The following is a 22593-nucleotide window of genomic DNA, read 5'->3' as shown; positions in this document are numbered from 1 at the left end:
GATATGATTACTTATTATAATACAGTGACAGCAAAACTCCTCTACTAAGCAACCCTGAGCAGACTGTTTTAAGGAACAATGGCACGTCACATTTCAAACTAAAGAACTAGTGAAAATAGAGTTTCTTATAAGTAAATGCTTATTGGGATAAATTCAATCACTAAAGAATAACTGCGTAACTGTGCTCAATAAAATAGTATATACAAACACAACTGCTTCACTACTACCTTTGCTCAGTAACAGTGGTAGTGAGTGTGATTATTTTATATATGTTTATTTTTATCTGCACATATTTATTCATACGCAAGAAAAATACTGATAAAAATATTTATATATATTTGTATTTCAGCTGTCTGTGACATAATTCTATTTATACCCCTTTCTGCATTGATCAAAGGAAACAGATATTATGGAAACAGCCACTGAGAAGAATGCACAGATACAGAGTGTATCCAACAAGTCGACAGGGAATCCAAGTGACAGCTCAGTCATTTTCTGATGTCAGGCATGCATAATGAAGTGGTGTTCAGAAAAGTATTCTTTCCATCAGAGTAGCTGAGAAGTTAGTAAAAGGTTTAATGAAGATATTTGTGTAACGAGAAAACTAGAAGGCTTTTTCCAGGTTCAAATTCCCTCTTCCAGGTAGACATGCAGATTGTCATGAAATGATGCAAACAGACCAAAGAAGTGTTCTTGCAGTTCAGAGACCAATTAGAAAAATCTTTTTTTGTGTGCCTATTAACTTCTACAGCCATTTTGGTAGTCAGCTATCACATTTCAAATGCCTGTTGTAGTGAAAGTCTCCATAAAGATTCTCCAGTTACACTTATAAGTGTCCCACAGTTTAAACATGAGAGCAAATTCTTATTGCTAGCATATACTATGTGTATGTAAGTATAGTATACTTCATATACACACTGCACAAGCTTGCTACAAAGTAACAGAATGCAGTTACTCATGGAAAACAAACAAACAAAGAGTTTTAATATAGAAAATATAATGAAATAAGTCCTTTGGACTAGCCCACATTCAGATAAGTAGTTCTGTACATAATTCCCTTAGTATGTACTACAACTCTATGCAATTTTTTGGAAAAACATTACTCAGCAAGCAGTTGTTTCCTTTGTGATCTCCTTCACCCAGCAATGCTCACCTCATCACACGATGGAATTCCTATCAGAGATCTTTTGATATTTTAGTTGAGTGAGGTTAAAGAAAACTTTAGGAAGTGTTATATCAAGTGTGAGTCAAAATAATAACAGTCTTTTAAATCCCTATATACTAGCCTGAAAACCATAATGATTTTCCAAATGTTTCATGACCAAAACTAAGTAAACGCATGAGCAGATAAAATTCCAGTAAGGAAAAATGATTCGCTATATCTCCTTGTCAAGAATATTCTGCAGTGTTGCAGTATTAACACTGTGATTTTGTAAACAGCTGAAACATCTTAAAATGAGCTTATGTTTCACTAGACAGAATGTTTTTTTTTTTTTTTTTTTTTTTCTTTTCAGAAATGTTTCTTAAATATATTGATAGTCCCAGTAAAACATTGTGTTTATTCACTGAAAAATCATAGTATGTGCAGTAACTAAAAATCTCTAGTTGCATTTACAGTGACTTCAGAAATGAAGCAACGGCATCAGTTGTTGCTATCCACTCAGTTGTTACTGTGACAATTACTGTAATACTAATACCATTATACAGACATCTAATCTTGCTGAACTGAAACAAATATTTCATTGCATGTAGTCAAAAGGGATGAAACTCTTCAATCATGCCCATGTAACACACATCATGCATAGATTTATTTGTTTAGTGTATTATTAGTTTCGTGTAACTTCAAGTCAAGATGAAAATATGAGCAGATCAGACTTTAAAACTCCAGATAACTTTCAGCACCCGAAGATTTATTTATTTCCACATGGAACCCTGAAATTTGAAACTGAAGAATTATTAATGATATCAATGGCTCCTATACCAAAATGCAAATTGGATCTTTTTTTCAGCATGTTCGTTATAAACACAATGCAAGCCACTATCCAAGATAGAAGATCATATTAGGAGTCAAGAACCACAATTAATTTCCAGAATAATTCCCACACAAAGTATACATTAAATGTAAGCAGTTTTCTAATTTCATGTTCAGAGAGATGAATGATCTAAACAATCTTTTCATCCATCAGTCATTATTTCATCCAGCAACCTTAACAACTTGAAGCTTTATAACGACATGAATTTCAATAGGACCAAGTGTCAGGTCCTGCATTTTGGTCACAACAACCCCAGGCAACCTTACAGGCTTGGGGAGGTGTGGCTGGAATGTTGCCTGATGGAAAGGGACCTTGGTGTGCTGATGGACAGTCTGCTGAATAGGAGCCAGCAGCGTGCCCAGGTGGCCAAGAAGGCCAATGGCATCCTGGCTTGCATCAGGAATGGAGTGGTGAGCAGGACTAGTCATCCTGCCTCAGTACTCAACATTGGTGAGGACTCACCTCAAGTACTGTGTTCAGTTTTGTGCACCTCAGTACAAAAAGGACATGGAGGTACTGGAGCAGGTTCAGAGAAGGGCAATGAAGCTTGTGAAGGGCTTGGAAAATCAGCCCTATGAGGAGAGGCTGAGGGAGCTGGGGCTGTTTAGTCTGGGGAAAAGGAGGCTGAGGGGAGACCTTATTGCTCTCTTCCAGTATCTGAAAGGTGCTTACAGTGAGAGCAGGGCAGGTCTTTTCTCACTGGTGACAAGTGACTGGATGAGGGGAAATGGAATAGGCTCCCCAAGGAGGTGGTCAAGTCTCCGTCCCTGGATGTGTTTAGGAGACATTTGGATGTGGTGCTCAGAGATGATTTAGCAGAGGTTGTTGGAGTTAGGGTACTATGGTTAGGCTTCTATTGGACTTCATAGAATCATAGAATTAACAAGGTTGGAAAAGACCCACAGGATCACCCAGTCCAACCATCCACTCATCACTGACTTGATGATCTTTGAGGTCTTTTGCAACCTGAGTAGTTCTATGATTCTATGATTCTATGATTTGTGAATCTTCCTGGTCCACAAATTAAGAATATACTTCTTTAGAGCTGTTTTCTACGTTCTGTGATCAGTATCTTGACTCTGCTTCTTCTGGAGACAGTCTAAATGTGAAGAAACAAATGTGATGCTTAAAAAATGTAATTCGTTGTAGAACTGGCTTTCCATATAAATACTTGGAAATATTTACCATATGTATCGCAGTATTACCTATTTTATGCCTGAGAGGAGTTACAGGAAGTGGAATTTTTACAGAATTGAGTTAGTACTTCTTTATGTCCTTCCAGCTGGTCTGGCAAGAGCAATATGTACAATATTATGAAGACTCTAAGGATAACAGAAAAAACAAAAATGAAAACAAAAAAAAAAACTCTAATTACATTCAAAAATTTGTTTCCTAATAGTATAATCAAAGCAGTTTAAATTACAAATCAATCATATCCATTATCAGTAGGTATATGAGTTGCATTCTGATAACTGAACAGGATGCACTTGAGTTTGGAAGGTAATAGAATATAGGTGATGTTTTGGTTTGGGTTATTTTCTTCAGCTTTCTTTTGTTCTGATTTGATCTGTTTTTAGATTGAGCTAATGAGAAGATAAAGCTGCTACTGTCTTTAAGGAATTGTGTTCCTTTCAGCATACTACATGCACTGTACAATGGAAAGGAAATTAACTAGGAAGACAGAATCACAGATACATTAGTGGACAGAAGGCAAAATGAAAAGATGAAAAGAGAAATGAATCATAATGATTTTTCCACAGCTAATATCTTCCATTGGATTCTAATCACCCATTTAATGTTTTAGAAGAGTTCTTATGGAATGTGGTGAATCATGTCTAATGAATAGTGATGAGAATCACCTCATTAATGACCTTAGCAGGTGAAACTGATATTTAGGGAGAATTGTTATCTTGAGAGATTGATTGATTCAAATTGCAACTAGTTACATACTAATTTGATACATATTTTTTTTGCAAGTAGTGAGAATTGAATCAGTTTTAAGAAGTGTAATAGCAACAGCAAATAATTTTGATTCTTCTCTGATCATTTCTAGACAGTTCTCTAAAGAAGTGGTATCTTAAGAGTTTTCTTTATCCAGGGTTTTATTAAACAATAATATCTAGAGAGGTCCCCTGCACTTTCTCTGTCTTTAAAATAAGAGCTAAGTTTTGTTTTCCTTTACCCCATCACCACAGTTTTACTTAGGCATCTGAAGTATGGTGGGATATACTGATATTTCAGATTCTATTCCTGTTTTTAATTGAAAAATATTTTATTTTATTCCTAAAGTACAATTGCCTTTATAAAATCAGAAATTTTAACCAAATAAAAATTCATTATATTATTCCCTGAATATCATGCTTATCAAGCTTATGTTCAATCCATATTCATCAGATCTCTTTTGATTGGTTTTGCTCTGAGATTTTTCCTGGCATGCAAATACGGTATGTAATCCAGGTTTTGTAGCATTTCCAGTAGTCTTTAGGAGGCATCTGACAAATTTCACAGTGCTGCATTGGCTTTCAGGAGGTGTAATGATTTAATTGTATTAGTTCACCAATCAAAAACATTTTCTGGGTAAAAAGAACAAATAGCACAAAACCAATACTCCCTTATACTATGTTTAAATAAGCTCTTATACAACAGGGATTCAAAATACAATAAGTGAATTTTTTTCTCTCTAAAATTATTCAGCTACACTTCAGTGAGATGAGTCATTTTGGTGGGTCAAGAACAAAATATGTTTTCAGATTTCATGAATACTTGAAATACTATGGTTTTGTAAGAGTGATTCCTGATTTAGAAGGAATTAAAGTTCTAAAACATACCAAATTTGTCAATAATTTAGCAATACAATGTAAACAAATACTGTTGTATCTTCAATAGTCAGCTAGAAGTGCACCTTGGAAATTTCATCTACAGAAGTTCCACAAGGTTAACATACCACTGATTCTGGTTCTGTTGCCAAGAAACAGTTCTCTTAGTTGGTGCTAATCTCTACTTTTAGTACTGTTCCCCTACTCTCATTAGTCACGCAGTGTTTCTCTTAAATGTTGAATCTAGTGTTAAACATTTTATCAATTTGCGTATCTGGTGGTTTTGAAAGTACATGTTATCTGGGTGCACTGTTTGCCAAATCATAGCAAGCTGAAGCTGAAGAGCACTAATGCATGTGCATGTCTTTATACAGGTATCTGCATTTGAAATAAATCTTTAATTAAAAAAGAAAATCTTTAAAATTTAACAATTTAGATTTCCAAAATACGGTAAGAGAAGAATTACAGGAACTGAAATTATTCCAGAACAACTGGAATACTGCCTTTAAGTATACTAAATTCTGGGAAAAAAAAAAAAAAAAAAAAAAAAAAAGTACATTGGTAAGTAAACAAGCCATTGAAGCCATTGTTAATTCTACATCTGAAAAGAATGTAGTCTCTCTTGCAGTGAATAAGACAACTAATTTCCCATTAATATTTGAAATATTTCAGAAATGTTTTTGTGATTTTTTTTTTTTTGTATTTGCTAGAAAATGTCAGTTCTGAAAATGTCAGCAAATATAATCTGTCACACATGCACACACACACACAAAAAGAAAAAAAAAGAAAAGAAAAAGAAAAGGAAGAAAAAAGTGCCAAATTAAAAGAGACATCAAATGACTAGTCAATCTGCTGGCAATCACTGGTTTAGCTAACACCACTTATGCGTGTCTCTTCAGTCAGTAACATCACAGAGCAAAACATTCTTGATTTTAGGAGAACATTCTATGAAAGTACAAATAGAAATATAAAAACCTTAACAGCTGCTTCTTAAATGTTCATTACAAGTTGTAAAAAATCCATATTCCCATTCTGCAGCATGAGACATCAGTACAACCTTTAATATGAAAAGAGCTGCAGTTTTTAATATGAGCTTAAGTATCTTTAATCAAAAATATTTCATGAAGAATATCGTGAACTTATTCAGATCCATAGATTAGCATTGAAATGTAAATATTCATGCAAAATGAAAATCAGTGCTGCTTCTATCAGATCCATGTAAAACTCATTTTATTCTGAGCTTCTATTAAAGTCCTGGTTATTCTGTTTTCATGAGAATGTGTGAAATGCTCATTAATGTTGCTGTTTCTAGCTCATAAATTAAGAAAATAAATTATAATTTATAATCTAAATTTTTTGAAATTCTCAAGAATGATAGCAAGCAACCTATCCATGATCAAGAGTACTGTTGAGACCACAATTATGATAATTTTCAAGAAGATAATGCAATACTGATTTTTTTTCTTTATATCTTTTCAAAGAAAACCACTGTTCTACTTGTGCATATCCACTATGGTAAATTTTCAAAAACAGCAGTTTGAAAAACACAGTTTAAAGACACATAGCCTCTGTTTTGTTTAGCTTGTAACCAGTGTGCACTGCAAATTCTGGTGTACTTTGTCTGTGACTCAAAGTAGGTACTTTTCTTAGAACAAAAGCTGGTATAGAAGGGTGAATTTGCTTGCTCATTACAAAATTGCTTCCAGAAGAACAAGTAAATCCTTAATTACAGCAAGATTTGTAATGAAATCTCGGTTGAAAATTAAAGGTGAACAGAACAATTAAATGTTCTTCAATATATTAACAAAATAATTGAAAGTATTTCATTAGTTGCCAGACAAATGCATTGTTAGTGCTTGTATTTATCATTGTTTATCTACCAAGATCATTGCTCTGTTTACCACATCAGCAGCGTTAACACTTATAGTGTGTTAGATGCCTGCCAAGTTATGTGGCTGTAGCACAATTTAAAATCCTCAGACTCTACTTAGTTATATTAGTTAAAGAATTGCCCCTCTGTATTTCTCACCCAAATAAAGTGGATTCATCATATTTCTAATGAAAAACAATCTTAGGTGTTCAGAGCTTTACTGTTGATATCCACTAGCAGACTGCAGATGACAGGAAATATCATCCAACAGCTTCAGTACTCTGGGTATTATAATTTGAGTTATAGGATACTTCTGGTGGAAATGGACCTCAGGAGATCTGCAGTCTAGTCTCCTACCCAAAACAATAACCAGAACAGGTTGATATCCAGTTGGGTCTTAAATACCTCCAAGAATGAAAACTCCATGGTGTCTTCAGACAGCCTCTTCCACTGCTTGACATTCTTCAGGATGAAAATATTTTTCTTATTTGCTGAATGAAACTCCTGGTATGTTTGTTGTCTCATCCTCCCACTGTGCACCACTGAAAGAGCCACGTTTCATCTTCTTGCTTTCCCTTCTCTGAGAAGTAGCAAGCATTGATGTTTTACGGACTGGTTCAGCCCAGTTTCATGACTAGTGGGGCAGAGAGGTCCACAGATCTGTACCTCTGGAAAGGGGAAACAGGGGACCCCAAATTATTAAAAACAGCAGCAGTGATCTGAGAAGAAACAAATTAATTTACTAAACCTAGTATTGGAATGCAAGATAACACACTATAATACAATATTATTAGAATTGTAGCTAATAAATCAAATATAATGAAAGAGTATCTGAAAACTGCGGGCCTTACAGTAGTATTGAGGCAATGCAACTGGTCAGGACAAGCAGCAGGGAGGAGAGCTGGAGGAAAAAAGGGACATCAGGTGACCTTGCCAAGGGTTATATCTCCTATCCAAACACAAAGTCTTCCAGGATATGTAGTTCTTCTCTCCCAGACCAGTGCCAAGAACTGAAGGACTAACTCTTTAACTCCCAGTTCACAACATGATGTTATGATGTGGAATACCAAAAACAAAAAATTGTAAAACCACAACACAGTGCAAATGCAGACCAGCTTGGCCTCACACTGGTCTTGCTTCCTTTGCTCAGTGGCTTTTTTGTACTAGGGTGGGGTCAGCAGGGTTGTGCTAATAATGGACAGACTATCTGTATGGAATCTTATGAGTCCTGAGATGAGGGGTATAGTCCCTCCCCTTGATGTTGTGGCTGTGCCCCTGCAAGTACTGACTGGGTACTGTTTCTCTGAATCCAGAGCACAGATCATACACAGTTTGGGTCAGCCAAGGTTGCCACAGAGCTGCTCTTAATCAGAAAGGCTCCAGGCTGTGTGTTTGCACTGATGCTCTCTGGTAAGGGACAGTACCTTGTATTTGCCCTTGTTGCATTTCTTGAGGCTTCTATTGTCCACTCCTCCAGCATGACTAGGTCCCTCTGGATAGCAGCTCTGATTTCCAGCATGTTGTCTCATTCCCCAAATAACCAACATCTACAAATGTGGCGAGTGTTCTCCATTATCTTGTCTACATTCATTGATGAAGAGGTTAAACAGATGAGTCTATAACTTAGTCCTCTGCAGCACTCCTCACAGACCTATAAACTTCTACCCTCACATCCGATCAATAGACTGACCAAATGTTTGGCCAGCTAGTTATCTCAGCCCATCCTCAGACACTGTCAGAAATCTTTCTTAATTTGAGGTAAATAATATGCATTGTTGTCTCTCCCTGACCAATAAGAGTGTTTTGTTGCTGATCAGCTATGTTGATTAGGCACAATTTAATCTTGTTACTTAACAAGACTAAAATAAGGAAAAGAAATTGAACAAGTCAAAGAAAGTATAGAGTATTTCAGCCTTATCTTCCTTCTGTTGCCTGCTAAATATTCCTTCCCATTCAGCAACTGACACAATTTTTTCTCTTTCAGTCTTTCACTGTTAATGTAGAAGACACTCATCTTGTTGCCCTTGAATTCATTTGCAATTGCCAGCCTTCTGAGAGCTTTGGCTTTTCTGACACAATTCCTACATGCTCTGGCAAGGTTTCTGAATTCTTCTTTTATAGTCTATCTCTGTTTCTACTTTCTGCATATATAGACTTTCAGCACAGGATCTTCATCATCAGTCCCTGCTTACACAGTCTACTCCCATTTATCTTTCTGACTGTCAAAATTAACTGTTTTTATGTCTTTAAAGATGTGCCAACTTCCCTCATTGTGTTTAACCTTCAAAACTATCTCCCACACAGCTCTATCCAAAATTTAAGCAGGCTGTATTCTGTTTGTCAGATGTTCAGGGCATAGACTCAGTTACTCTCCTCTCTTACTCTCCTTAATATTCTCAGCTTCTCTGTTTCATGGTCACTACAAACCAAGTTGCCAATTATTGTATTATCAAACAGTTTTCTTCTTCTAAGCAAATAATAGCAGATCCAGGTTGATATATCCAAAAAGCAGCACCAGCACCCTCTGGAAATATCTATTTTTTTTCCTGTTACACTAGGAGTTTGGGATGCCAAGCCTTCCAGAGGCATTAATCGATAATACCAAGACTTCTCAAATCATTTTAAGAAGACTTTGCCCACTTCTTCACCCTAATCCATTTGTAATACACTTTCATGATGCTTTCAACTCTCACTGACCTCTCCTTTGTTCCTGAATATCAAGCTCTTAGCCAGTCCCTACCACAAGAGTCCATGCATCCAAATTTCTCTTTATCATAGTATCATAGTATCATAGTATCGTGTGAGTTGGAAGGGACCTTAGAGATCATCGAGTGCAACTCCCAGGTTTCGAGCCCCCTGTGTAGCGAAGCGGCACTACCCCCTGCGCCACAGGGGGGATTCGAACCCGGGCCCTCCAGTGCCGCAAGCAGCAGCTTATACCACTGCGCCACTGGGGGCACACAGAAACACAGAAACTTCTTTCCCATCTTTCCTGTTTTTTCTGATGAGCTTGTTTCCACCTGTGTAAGCTGTCCTGTAAGATCTCATTTTGTTTTCAGCAATAGTGTAGATTTGTTACTGCACTTCTGCTCCTCCTGCTTGTTTTCCAGGCTGCATGCATTTTTTGTTACATACATTTAAGGTGAGTGACTCATCATCACATTTGTCCTCATTTATCTATTGTCACACATAATTCCATCCACACCTAACTGCTGTTGAATTCTCCCACTGTCATCATTCTTTGTTTAAGGCTTTTCTCAGCAATTTTTTCAGCCTACTGACAAAGACACTTTTTCTCTACTTTGGTGGATCTTGTTTCTCTCCAGCAATACTTGATCCCCAGAGAGCCAGAAATTTGTTTACAATTTTAAAAATAGAGGTTGACTCATAGGATCCATCTGGCCCTCCTGAAAGATTTGCCTGAATTCCCTGAGGATAAAGGAGGCAACATGAGAGTCCCCCACAACCTCAGCTCTCTTTCCCAGAGCATCATAGGCACTCATGATACACCCCAAATCACCTAGTAACAGTACACTTGGCATCTGTGTGGGCTGGCATAGCAAGTACTAGACAAGCATCAGTCTCTTTTCAGCATCCCAGATAAGAGTTCCTGGCAAGTAACAAATGTCTGTAGAGGAATATAGGTCAGTAGACATAGATGTCTTTGTCCCTTGCTTGAAGGTTGCCCACTGCTACCACCTGCAGCATCCTCTTGGTGCAGCAGATTCAGACTAACAGCTGGCATTCTTATATCCCAGATATTATTTTCTGCCCATCTTCTTCTACCTAGACACTGGACCCACTCTGTAGTTACAGATCTTCAAGGGAGTAGCTGTAATGACAGTGCCAAAAGTCACAAGCCCTGGCCTTGACATTTTCCATGCAGCTGAGCAGACTTTGTCTGCCATCTTCATCTATGCAGTTGAGGGTTCTGTCTCAGATCTGTTAGGTCTCAGTGAAACTTCTGTTAATATTTCAGCTTTCCTTATGCAACATCTCCTCACATCCACCCGTAGCCTCTGCCTCCTCCGTCCATACAGAGGCACTGCAGACACTTGCAACCACACCAGATCTGTGAAGTCACCTCTCTCTGGAACAACTATGGGTCCAGACCTCTTCTCTATGAAGGCAGTTTCTCCAGCATCCTATGGTGTGGTACCAATACTGCTGAGCAATTCAACTACCTCCAGTTTTTATGCATGACTTCGGATATTTGCACCCAAAGCCATGCTCCAGACCTAGCCATTTTCCTAGGATGGTTTGAAAAGGCATTTGATGCTCCCTGACCCCTAATGTGTAGCCAGTTCAGTTCAAGACAAAATGTTACATTTTCTCTGAAGTGTGGGAGATCACAAGCCTTGAGAAATTAGCATCAATATCCTCTGAAAGTAAATCAGGTAAAATATCAGATAACACTATCTAACTGTGCCCATCCTACTCTTTTCTTCCTTATGAGCATCTAGTTGCCTAACCTGAGATAATTATCCCAGCCAGGCAATCATCTTTTATAACTAATTCAACTATAACTAATTCAACTGTCTGGTACAATTACCTTTTTTATAGAAAGGGTGTGTGATGAAGGCTCCTTTTGAGCTCAAAGATAAATTAATATGTGTATCACATTATATTTATGTTAGATTCTTTTGTAAATTTTGCCTGAGAGGGACAGCTATCTCTCTGTAAGAAATGTGTAATTGATAGGGATGTATCTCAACAGGCTTGCTGTGATGAAATTGGAAAGTTATTTATAGCAAGGAATAAATGACTACATGATGTGGTAGTGGCAAAATATTACTGAGAATTGGGGAAAGAAAGCACAAAGTTTTGAAGACAAAAGATAAAAATGAATAACAAAATTTGAAGTAGATAAAATACAGGAGGCCAGAAAATAAAGAAGCACAGTCATTGTGGATAAAATGGTAACTGTAAGAAAAGTGCAAAGCTGACAACAAGATGTTGAAGTCCAGAGGATATCTGCAATAGGTTTTTCTTAGTAGATTGCCAACTCCTACATACAGTCTTTCATAGGATGACAATTCCAAAAGGACAGTCAATCTTCTTTATTTTCAGAAAGTTAGCCTCTAAAAGGAGGCAGAAGTTGCTAAGCTACATTAGTGCACTTTTTACAGTAGTGTCCCAGCAATATGTTAAAAAAAAAAGTCTTCAAAGTGGAAGCAAATAGACTACAATACAGTGCACAGTTCTTTTGCCATGTTTCAAGGGAGAGGATCTCAGCTTGTCAGCCACACTGTTGTTCTTAATTACAACTAAGAAGCCAAAAGAATTTGAATGGGTCTTTTCCTCCTGAAAATATTCTTCAAGCTTTATTACACACTTCTTGTCACCTTGTATTTGCCACAGTAAGTTGAGGAAAAAGACCTTATAGGAGAACAGAGTTGTGTTTTAAGAAGAAAACTGATTCCTCTCACACTCATCTGCCCAGGCTCACAAGAACCAAGACATCCATTTCCAGAAGGTATCACTGAGATTTCCTTGATGGTGCCGATGTTGAACACCCTAGTCCAACTTGTATTTTGCAGTTTATTCTTAAGTTGGCTATTTGGTGAATTTTAATATGCCTTTTCCATCCTTAAGGTGCTGAACATGGTATTCCTACCACCTTCCTACCTGACTTATCTTTCAGACTAATTTTAATTTCTCTCTTTTTTTTTTTTTTTTTTTTTTTTTCCTACTTAATGAAGAAGGGGCCACTGTTCTTAGAATATAATTTTCTTCTCCAACATTATCTTAGAGTAACTTTCATCTGAGTTCTGTTCTTGCCAATCATCAACTGGATGTTGTGTTGCTCTTTTCCCGTGAGTGTTCCAATGTTATGTTTCTACCTGCTGTGATCTTGATAACCTGCTCCTTTATGTGTTATCTCCACCCAACTTTTTTAACACTCTTTCCCTTACTTTTTGTGCTTCTACACCCAGAAATTCTCTTTCAGTTTTTATTCAAGGCAGCACCCAGAAAAAAAATAAATAAAATCTTTTTATAAAAAAAAAAAAAAAAAAAAAAAAAAATCAAAAAAATCAGTGATACAGCACTGTAGATAAATGAGGAAGAAAAACATCCAGGTAATACAAAAAAACAAATAATAAACGGAAACAATTAAAAACTGCAGATCTCTTACTCCATTTTCAGTGAATGATTAATTTGATACAGTATCTACATGTGAGAAAATGTTATTATTAAACATTAGCAATAAAATACATTTGTACGTATAACAAGAAGAACTAGATTTGCAGTGTTTGAAAAAATTAAAGCATGTTGCCAAATGTTATTATTGATGATATGCCGGGATACAGACAGGCCATCTTTCCCAATATACTGAGTGCTGAAATATGAAATCCATACATGGTAAGCTTAGCAGATGTCAATATGTAGGAAAGCATTTTTCAGTACAGTAAAGAGCTATTAAACTTTATTTATTTATGTATCATTACCAAAGAAAGGCTTTCCACACTAACAACAACAACAAAGTATGATACTCCTTAATATTCAAGGACATTTTGAAAGAGAATAACAACTGGTAACTCTAGTTTCCTGATTTGCTAGACAATACCTACTATCAAAATCCTTTAATGTTATAGCAGGCAGAATCAAATATCAATATCATCTCAAGCTTGAAAACAGAATTTGGTGAATATTTAAAGCTTATTGAAGCATTTGTCCAACTATTACACTGTAATAGACAGTGTAGCAGACAAGTGAAATCTGAAGTTCATTCAACAGTTTGTCTTTTTTTGAGGAAGTGCCAATCTAAAACATCAGTTCTGTGAGGATATTGCCTATGACAGTGATGATGGATAATGAGATGGAAGACCTAGCTCATTCTTTCTTTGGTTACTTTAGTTTTTAGAGTTACAAAAGTTTTATGAAAGATGTTTCTAAAAAAAAAGCAAGCATTCTCTTACATGTAGGAAAGTGTTTTTTTCACTATCAAAAAAAAATCATGATATTGAACACTGATCTGAAAAATGGATGCTTCCCTTCTGGATGGAGCAATCTGAATCACCTTTCACTCTTGCTTATCTGGACGTGCTAGATATGCAGCATCATAAGGCTGTAGCATCTGGTATTTGCCTCATGTACCGAGCCAAAGCCAAGAATGAACTGCAGCTTATAGATGTGAACCTTTTAACCTTGAACAGGTTCTGTAGCCATGAATTGGAAGAGCCTTGTCAGAAGACGAATTTCACAGCTAGAAGTTTCTGAGAACACAGTGAAGAGGTTTCACCTGACATCTGTTTTCTGACTGCTGACTGCCACAGATATTGCTGTCATTTGGCTGTTTCCTTCATCTTGCAGGGGATTTCAGCGAAACATTAGGAATGACAGAAGGAGTCAGCTGGAGTCTAGCTAAGTTAAAACAGAATCAGCTGCATCTGTTAGGAGCACCTTTGGAGCAATGGCCTGATTTATATCTTAAATCTTACAAAATATAAAGTGTGTGCATATATGGATGTGGGGAAAAGAAAACAGTGTTTAAAGTCAAGGTCAGACTAAAGAGGAATATATGTAAGTCAGATTTTTTTGGACCAGTTCCTAATAATATTTCTCTATGTACAGTAAAATATGAGCTAGATAAAATCCATTTCTAAAAATTCAAAAGTACATTGCAGATTTGGATTGGGATTGAATATTTTGCCTTGAAATTTTCTTGCCTTTTTTTTTTTTTTTTTTTTTTTTTTTAATCTCCAAAGGAGAAACAGAATTAGAGCCAGAACACATACCTATGCTAAAATTAGAAATATATCACTAACTAACTGTCTGGTTTTCAATTCAAAGTACTCTGTCTAGTGCCTGGAAAGAACTAGATAACTCAAAGATTTTCAGCAGTTCTACAACAAACACCATTTGAATAGAACTAGCATGCAATAATATATATATATATATATATATATGTTTGTGTGTCTCCAGAATAATCTCTCTAACTCCACTTGAGGTTCATGTTGAAAAAATCTGGTCCCTCATTCAAAGACTAGATCTTTCATCACAGCTTAGGAAAAGCTTTTTAAAACACTCTCCTTATACAGGAATCAGATAGGCTCATCCCATCTTTCAACCTGTTAAGTTTTGTAACTCTATGTTCTCTCACTGAACAGTTTCTTGGTTAACATCATATTAGCTACTCTCTTTGCCTGACACCTCTCTGATGCTGATTGTGCCTGAATGTTTAACAGAAAAGAAAGTGCACTAATTCACACTGGCAAGACTTCCCACTTCTCAGTGCTGAAGAATGCTACTTAGGTATTCAGGAAGATTTTCTGGATATAACTTGGGAAGTTAAATGCATATAGGATGAGATAAACACTTAGAAGGAGATTTTTAGGTTCAGGAAAAATTCAAAAAGCTCAAGTTTCTTACCTTTATCAGACTTATGGCCCTAATTTTAAAATGGAGATGTCACTATGACCTCACGTCTACCTCATGGTAGTTTTGCCAAAATTTATACATTAAAGTTATTGAAGGTGAGCATGAAAGCAAGGCAGTGAGAGTTGTATGATTTAACTCTTTTAGAGAAACAAGTCTCTCAACAATTTTCCTGCCTTCACGATTCTACCATTCATCATATCCTCACAAATTATATTGATTTAATACATGTATATCTTGTTTAAGAGGCTAAAACTATTTGAAGTTTATTCTCTTTCATTTGCTAACATGTTTGAGTTAAAGGAGCAAAGGCTTTAAAAATTGTAAGCTAGTGGAAATCTAAGCAAATAAAGTATGCTAACTTATCAGATTTCTGAATAACCTTACTTAGGAGATAACAATCCATAAAATGCTAAACCAAGGATAATGCCTTCAAAGTTTAAGTTTTTGAAGCTTGCATGTGAGTAATGCCTTCTCAACCCTTGTCATCTTCACAGAGAGAAAGTACAGATACTACGTGGTATTTCATTGTGAAATTAGAAGTATGGAGAAACAGCCTTGGACTAGTTGCTCAAATATTAAGCTGTACTACCTATATTTAGGAAAACAGAAATTATAAAGCAGGAAAAATAAATTAAAACAAACAAACAAACAAAAAAACCCATGTCTGTTCCGGACAAATGTACACACTTAAATGTCTCACTTAAAAATCTGTATCATAGAAACACAAAACAAAATGTTTAGTCTGTTTGTTGTACTTTTCAACTGCCAATCATACTCCATCAACATAAGACTAAATCTGTAATGTGCATATGCAGTGTGCTCAGAAAACTAAAACATAAACTGAATAGAATGAAAAAAAAAATCTCAAATAATACGAGGACAGTGTTATGTCAGATAGCAGTGCTGACCTTTTCCTGTAGCAATATATTTTAACTTACTATAGCTGTAAGTTACTAGAAATGGCTGGGAATGTCAGTCTGAGCGAGATGAATCACACACAGCTTTTTTAGAACACTGTCTATAAATTTTACAGAAGACATGTATGAATACAGTAACACTATAGCAGTATTTAAAATACACATAAAAACATGTTTACATCCCAGATTGGCAAAAACTACATTCTGTGCTATATTACTTTATTAACTCTTCTTGTGATATACTATAGATTACATCTTTCAGGCTCTTTATTTTAAGGAACACAGGGGTTATCTTTAAATAATAAGTGTGTATATGTTGTAAGTATGTTTGGTCACTAGTGATAGAAACCAAAAGAAAACTTAAATGTATTCAGTAGGTGTAAAATTGAAAATCCAAAACTTCAGAATTTTAAATGCAACAACTCAAATTCATAATCATATATCTCTCCACATGAATATTTGTATTTGAACACAGATTTCCTTCTTCCTGCTAATTTGATGTGAAGATTTCATAGATGGAAAATTAACAATATCCTGAGATTGATAAAATCACCACTATAGTTTAGTAATATTTGTTCTTATAAGATATGTGTAAAGATCTTGTCTATTGGAGGGGGGAAAAAAGTGTTAATATAAATAACTTATTTAGAACACAATAGTGTAAAATTTGTACTGATTAAGATTTTAAATATGTATGATTTTCTAGAGTACTTAAAATGTAAGTTTCATCTTCATTGGTGAATCATTCAGAATTCATAGATGAAAGAATGTATTACAATATTTTTCATTTCAATTTGTACTGTTTACCACCTCTTCCTCTCATTTGGTATTTCAACTATCAGTATTACGGGATCCTCAAGCTAATATATCTAGTAATCATCTGTTCTTTCTTTAGAGTTTCACAGTGGTAAGTACAAAAATAGAAATAAGTAAAAGTATATATCTGAAATGGAAGGTTTCAGTAAATTATCTTTTTATTGTTATTGATAACTTCTTTTCTTCTCAATTGTCAATTTTTCTTTATTTTGTCAAATTTCTGGGAATTTTAAAAAGTTAATAATCAATTCTATCTATATTCATGCTAAGATTGTTAAAATGTTTTTGTGCTCTTTTCACTGGTTGTCCCAAGAAACTAGCCATTCAAGGCCAGGCTGGATGGTGCCCTGGGTGGAGTGATCTTCTGGGTGGCAACCAGCCTGCGGCAAAGGTTGGATCTAGATAATCTTTAATCAGTTCCTTCCAACCTAAGCCATTCTATGATTCTGTGAAATTCAAAAGGAATGTTACCCATTATTCCCCTTCTGAAAATACCTCAGATATTTTATTTGCCATGAAACCCTGAAGTTTCTGGTGTCTAAAATAAGACCTGTCAGGAAAATGAAATGGTAATTTTCTTTAAAATAATCCCGATTTGTCTGTAGGACTTGAATACACAGCTCATACTAAATATACAAATATTTTGAGATAGTTCAATAGTTCATGAAACACCAAGAGCATAAAATTTTGGAAATAAGCATATTATTCTGAACATTATTCTAAATATAGATAAACTGAACATACAACAGAACTGAATGAAAACAGAATTGTCTCAACCTGAATTGCTCATAAATCATCGCACCAAATGTCAGTTATTCTATAAGAAGCATTTCATACCAATTTTATCTTATTTTCATGCCAAACAATTGCTTTCCAATGAAAAGACTGAGATACTTCCAATGTGTTCTCAACTGTTTTTGGTGAAAAAACAAGGTTTTTAGCAGTTGTGTCTCTTCAGACCTTCTCCAATTTAACTCACAGTAAACTTGCCTCATGGAAACTGTCTGTTATATCAGAAATATGAAAAGAAAAAAAAAAAAAAAAGGGAAAAAAATGAAATAAGACATTATAAATATTATGCAGTTGCTTAGTTGCTTTGCTCTTTTTTTTTTCTTTTTTTTTCTTTTCTTTTTTTTTTTTTTTTTTTCCCCACAATTTGTCTATGTCATCTCTATTTTCCCATTTGTGTGAAGACAGTAGGACTCACAATACAGCAGGAAAAAAAAAAAAAAAAAAAAAAAAAGCAGCAGTTTATCACTGGAAATTTAATTCCATGAGCCCAGCTGCTTGAGAAGAGGAGGATCTGAATATGAATCCTTCAAGTAGAGAAATATTTCTAATTCTGCATTTATTTTTGAACAAAATCATTTTCAGAGTAAAGTGAAGATTGTTCCATTTTTCAGGGACTGTTAGATACTTCTCAGCAATTTCCCTTAAAAAAAAAAAAAATAAATAAAATAAAAATCTCAGCCATTTCCCTTAAAAAAAAAAAATAAAAAAATACAAAAAACAGACTAAAACAAACAAACACATAGGCAAACAAAAAACCCAAGAAAACTCAAAACAAAAAGAAAAAAACAAAACAAAACAAAACAAAATAAAAAAAAAAGGTAAGTTTTTCTGGAAAACCACTGTTGGTCTTGCTAAGTACAAATAGTCCACTACTATAGTCCACTATAGTTTTTGTTTGTTTGTTTGATTGTTGACTGAATCATCTTCTCAGAAACAGTTTATAAGGAGCAAGATACAACTTATTTGGCAAACAAGCTCAAAGGGATCAGAAAGTGTTTACTGAGAGCAACATGGGATTTATTATAAAGCTACTAGATAAGATTGTTAATTATGTGCTGTGCATTTTTATTAAAAAATAAATATATTTTTACACAACTCTTCAAAGCAGAGCTGCTTTTATTACTACACATATGCATATTTCACAACTTATTACACTACTAACATTGCAAACTCTGTTAGAAAATTGAAATGATTCACAAAACTAGAAAGTTAAAATTTGTAGAAGCCGTACATTAAAAAAGAATACAAAACAACTTCACTCACTGTGCCTTACTAAATATTGCATTTCTGCAGGACAATACTAGTGATGGAAAGAAGGAATCAATTATAATTGTTTACTGATCACAACAGGCCATCACAACTCAAAGCCTCAGCATTTAATGTATTGAAGTATGTCAGTGCAGTCAGCTAATAACATAATTTTGTTTATTGTGCCTGTGGTTCTGTTTATTTTTCACAGGCCTATGAATTTGTAAGCATGAAGATAATTAAAATATTTATGCAAAGTAATATTCATTCTATCCACATTATCTGGAACTATCCTTCAACGAATTGTTAGAAATAAGATGAGGAAGAGTTCTTAGTAGATATTTTCCTTTACCATCTTAAAACTAAGTTTGCAAATTGACAGTGAATCAATGGGAGTATTCTGTAGCACTCACTTTACTTTTGACAGTGATACATGTTAGTTCTCATATATTTAATATGATTTTTTTTTTCAATTCTAATATCAGTTTTAATTTTTAATTTTAATTTTGAAATGTTATTCCTTTATTCTAGTGTCGCTATACATAAGCAGTTTTAATTTTCAACTGACATTTGTCCTTCGTTAAATATAAAATAATCAAGTTACTGAAACCTACTAAACGAACCTACTGAAGGAGAAATGCTTACAAATTAGAGTATTCTTAAAGATAACTCAAAAGGTTATCTTAAAACATTCTTCCAATTAATATGGATACACTTAATATTACTTTCATTTTTGAATGTTGAACAAGTATTATTCTAGCCAGTCAGTTCCTAAGTGTCCTGAAAAACAAGGTTTGCAACACTTAGTTTGCAATTGTGATCTGCCATGAGGTGGAAGAAATGCTTATTGATTCTCACTGGCAGAAAATATAAAGTGATTCAGATACTTTCAGAATGGTGCAATGCTAGTGTAAGAAATATTGAACTAATTTCAGAAGAAATTAGGAATGCATAAATGAGATATCTTAAGTGCAGTCAAGACATCTGAGGCAAATTCTTCCAGTCTAGTACTACCTGTACCCTTTCAGCCTCTTCACCCCCTCTCAGATATTGTTTCTTTGCAACTTCACCTTCATTAGCAAGTGATTTCATACAAAGAGATCAGACTGGCAGAAAAACAAAACAAAAACAAAAACAAAACAAAACAAAAACAAAACAAAGCAAAACAAAACAAAACAAACAAACAAACAAACAAACAAACAAAAACAGTCTGGTCTTGTTCAACATCTTCATCAACGATCTTGATGAGGGAATAGTGACCACCCTCAGCAAGTTTGCTGATGACACAAAGTTGGGAGGATTGGCTGACACGCCTGAAGGCTGTGCTGCCATTCCGCGAGACCTGGACAGGCTGGAGAGCTGGGCAGTAAGAAACTGGATGAGGTTTAACAAAAGCAAGTGTAGAGTCTTGCACATAGGAAGAAATAATTGCATGCACCAGTACAGGCTGAGGGAAGACCTGCTGGAGAGGAGCTCTGCTGAGAGGGACCTGGGCGTCCAGGTAGATGACAGGTTGGCCATGAGCCAGCAGTGTGCCCTTGTAGCCAAAAAGACCAATGGCATACTGGGGTGCATTAAAATAAGCGTGGCCAGCAGGTCAAGGGAGGTGATCGTCCCCCTCAACTCTGCCCTGGTGAGGCCTCATCTGGAATACTGTGTCCAGTTCTGGGCTCCCCAGTACAAAAAAGACAGGGATCTCTTAGAAAGAGTCTAGCAGAGGGCCACAAAGATGGTGAAGGGTCTGGAGCATCTCCCCTATGAGGAGAGACTTAGTGAACTGGGTCTGTTTAGCCTTGAGAAAAGAAGGCTGAGAGAGGACTTGATCCAGGTTTATAAATACCTGAAGTGTGGGAGTCATGGTGGTGACGCTGGTCTGTTTTCAGTAGTGTGTGGGGATAGGACTAGGGGAAATGGGCTGAAACTTCAGCATAGGAAGTCCTGCAGAAATGTGCACAAGAACTTCTTTGCGGTGAGGGTGACGGAGCACTGGAACAGGCTGCCCAGGGAGGTGGTGGAGTCTCCTTCTCTGGAAATATTCAAGACCCACATGGATGCCTACCTGTGCAACGTGGTGTAGGGAGCCTGCTTTGGCAGGGGGGTTGGACTCGATGATCTCTGGAGGTTCCTTCCAACCCCTACAGTTCTGTGATTCTGTGATTCTGTGAAAACAAGGATACTCATATTAAGTGAGTCTTAGAAGGAATTAGGCCTAATTCCCTGACAGTTCTTCTCATTTTTTTCCTATAATCAATATTATTTTAAATAAATAAATAAATAATGATGGAATGCTTCTTTACTTCCCCAGCTGAAGTCACTGTTGCTGGGATATTCCATCATGCTGTTCTTTCATTCGTCCTTCATTTCCTGGATGAAGTTTACCATTACTGCCTATACCAACATTGCAATTTTAAAAATCTCAAGCACAAAATGCTCCCACTTCTCCTTCTTCCACCTACCCTTTTCTTTAAAATCTCCAGGCATGGTAACTCAACCTCCTTCCTGGACAGCCTGTTTCAATGGCTCACCACTGTTTCTGAGAAGAAATTTTTCCTAATATGCAACCTGAATCAGAATCACCAAGACTGGAAAAGACCTACAAGATGATCTAGTCCAACTGTCCATCTATTACCAGTAGTTCTCACTAAATCATGTCCCTCAGCACAACGTCTAATAGTTCCTTGAGCATCTAAAGGGTTGATGACTCCATCACTCCCCTGGGCAGTCCATTTCGGTGCCTGAATACTCTTTTAGAAAAGTAAGATTTTCTGACCTTCCAGCCTGAATCTCCCCTGGCACAACTTGAGGCTATTCCTTCTACCTCTTATTAGATGGGAGAAGAGACCAATCCCCAACTTAGTATGACCACCTTCCACATAGATATAATGAGGTGTTCCCTGAGCCTCCTCCTCTCCAGACTGAACAATCCCAGCTCCCTCAGCCCCTCATTATAAGCTCCAGAACCCTCACCAGCTCCATTACCCTTCTCTGGACATGTTCCAGAGCCTCACTGTCTTTCTTGCAGTGAGGTGACCGATCTCTCTTGTTCTGTTCTAGTTACCGGAGAGATGTTACCTAAACCCATCCCTCAAGAATCTCCATTCAGGAAGTTTTAGAGAGCAATATGTTCTCCCCTCCTCTTCTCTTTGTTAAGCAATTCCAGTTCCTTCAGCTGCTACTTACAAACCTCATGCTTCACACAGTTCACATACTTCATTGCACTTCTCTGGATGTACACCAGGGCTTTGATTTCTTTCTTGTAGTGAGGGGCTCAAAACTGAATACAGTGCTCAAGGTGTTGCCTCACCAGTGCATAGTACAACCATCTCTCTTATCCTGCTGATTGCATAATTTCTAATACAAGTCAGAATTCTGTTGTCCTTCTTGGCCACATAGGCACACTTCTGGCTCATGTTCAGCCAACTGTAAGCCAACTCTTCCAGAACCCTTCATGCAGCCTTCCAGATACTCTACTTCAATTCTGTAGCATTGGAGTTGTAGCTGAAGCACAAAACCCAGCACTTGTTCTTCTTATCCTTGGAATTGTACTCAGCTCATCAGTCTAACCTACTGAGATCCCTCTGCAGAGCCTTCCCATACTGAGGCAGATCTACTTGGTTTAATCTGCAGACTTACTGATGGGATACCCTATTCTCTTGTCCCAGTGATTTTATATAGGGTCAGCTCCAATACTGACCCTTGGGGAATACCTATTATTTAAA

This window comes from Excalfactoria chinensis, chromosome 2, assembly GCF_039878825.1.
Source record: "Excalfactoria chinensis isolate bCotChi1 chromosome 2, bCotChi1.hap2, whole genome shotgun sequence".
Classification (NCBI taxonomy): Eukaryota; Metazoa; Chordata; class Aves; order Galliformes; family Phasianidae; genus Excalfactoria; species Excalfactoria chinensis.
Note: the sequence above shows the minus strand (reverse complement) of the source record.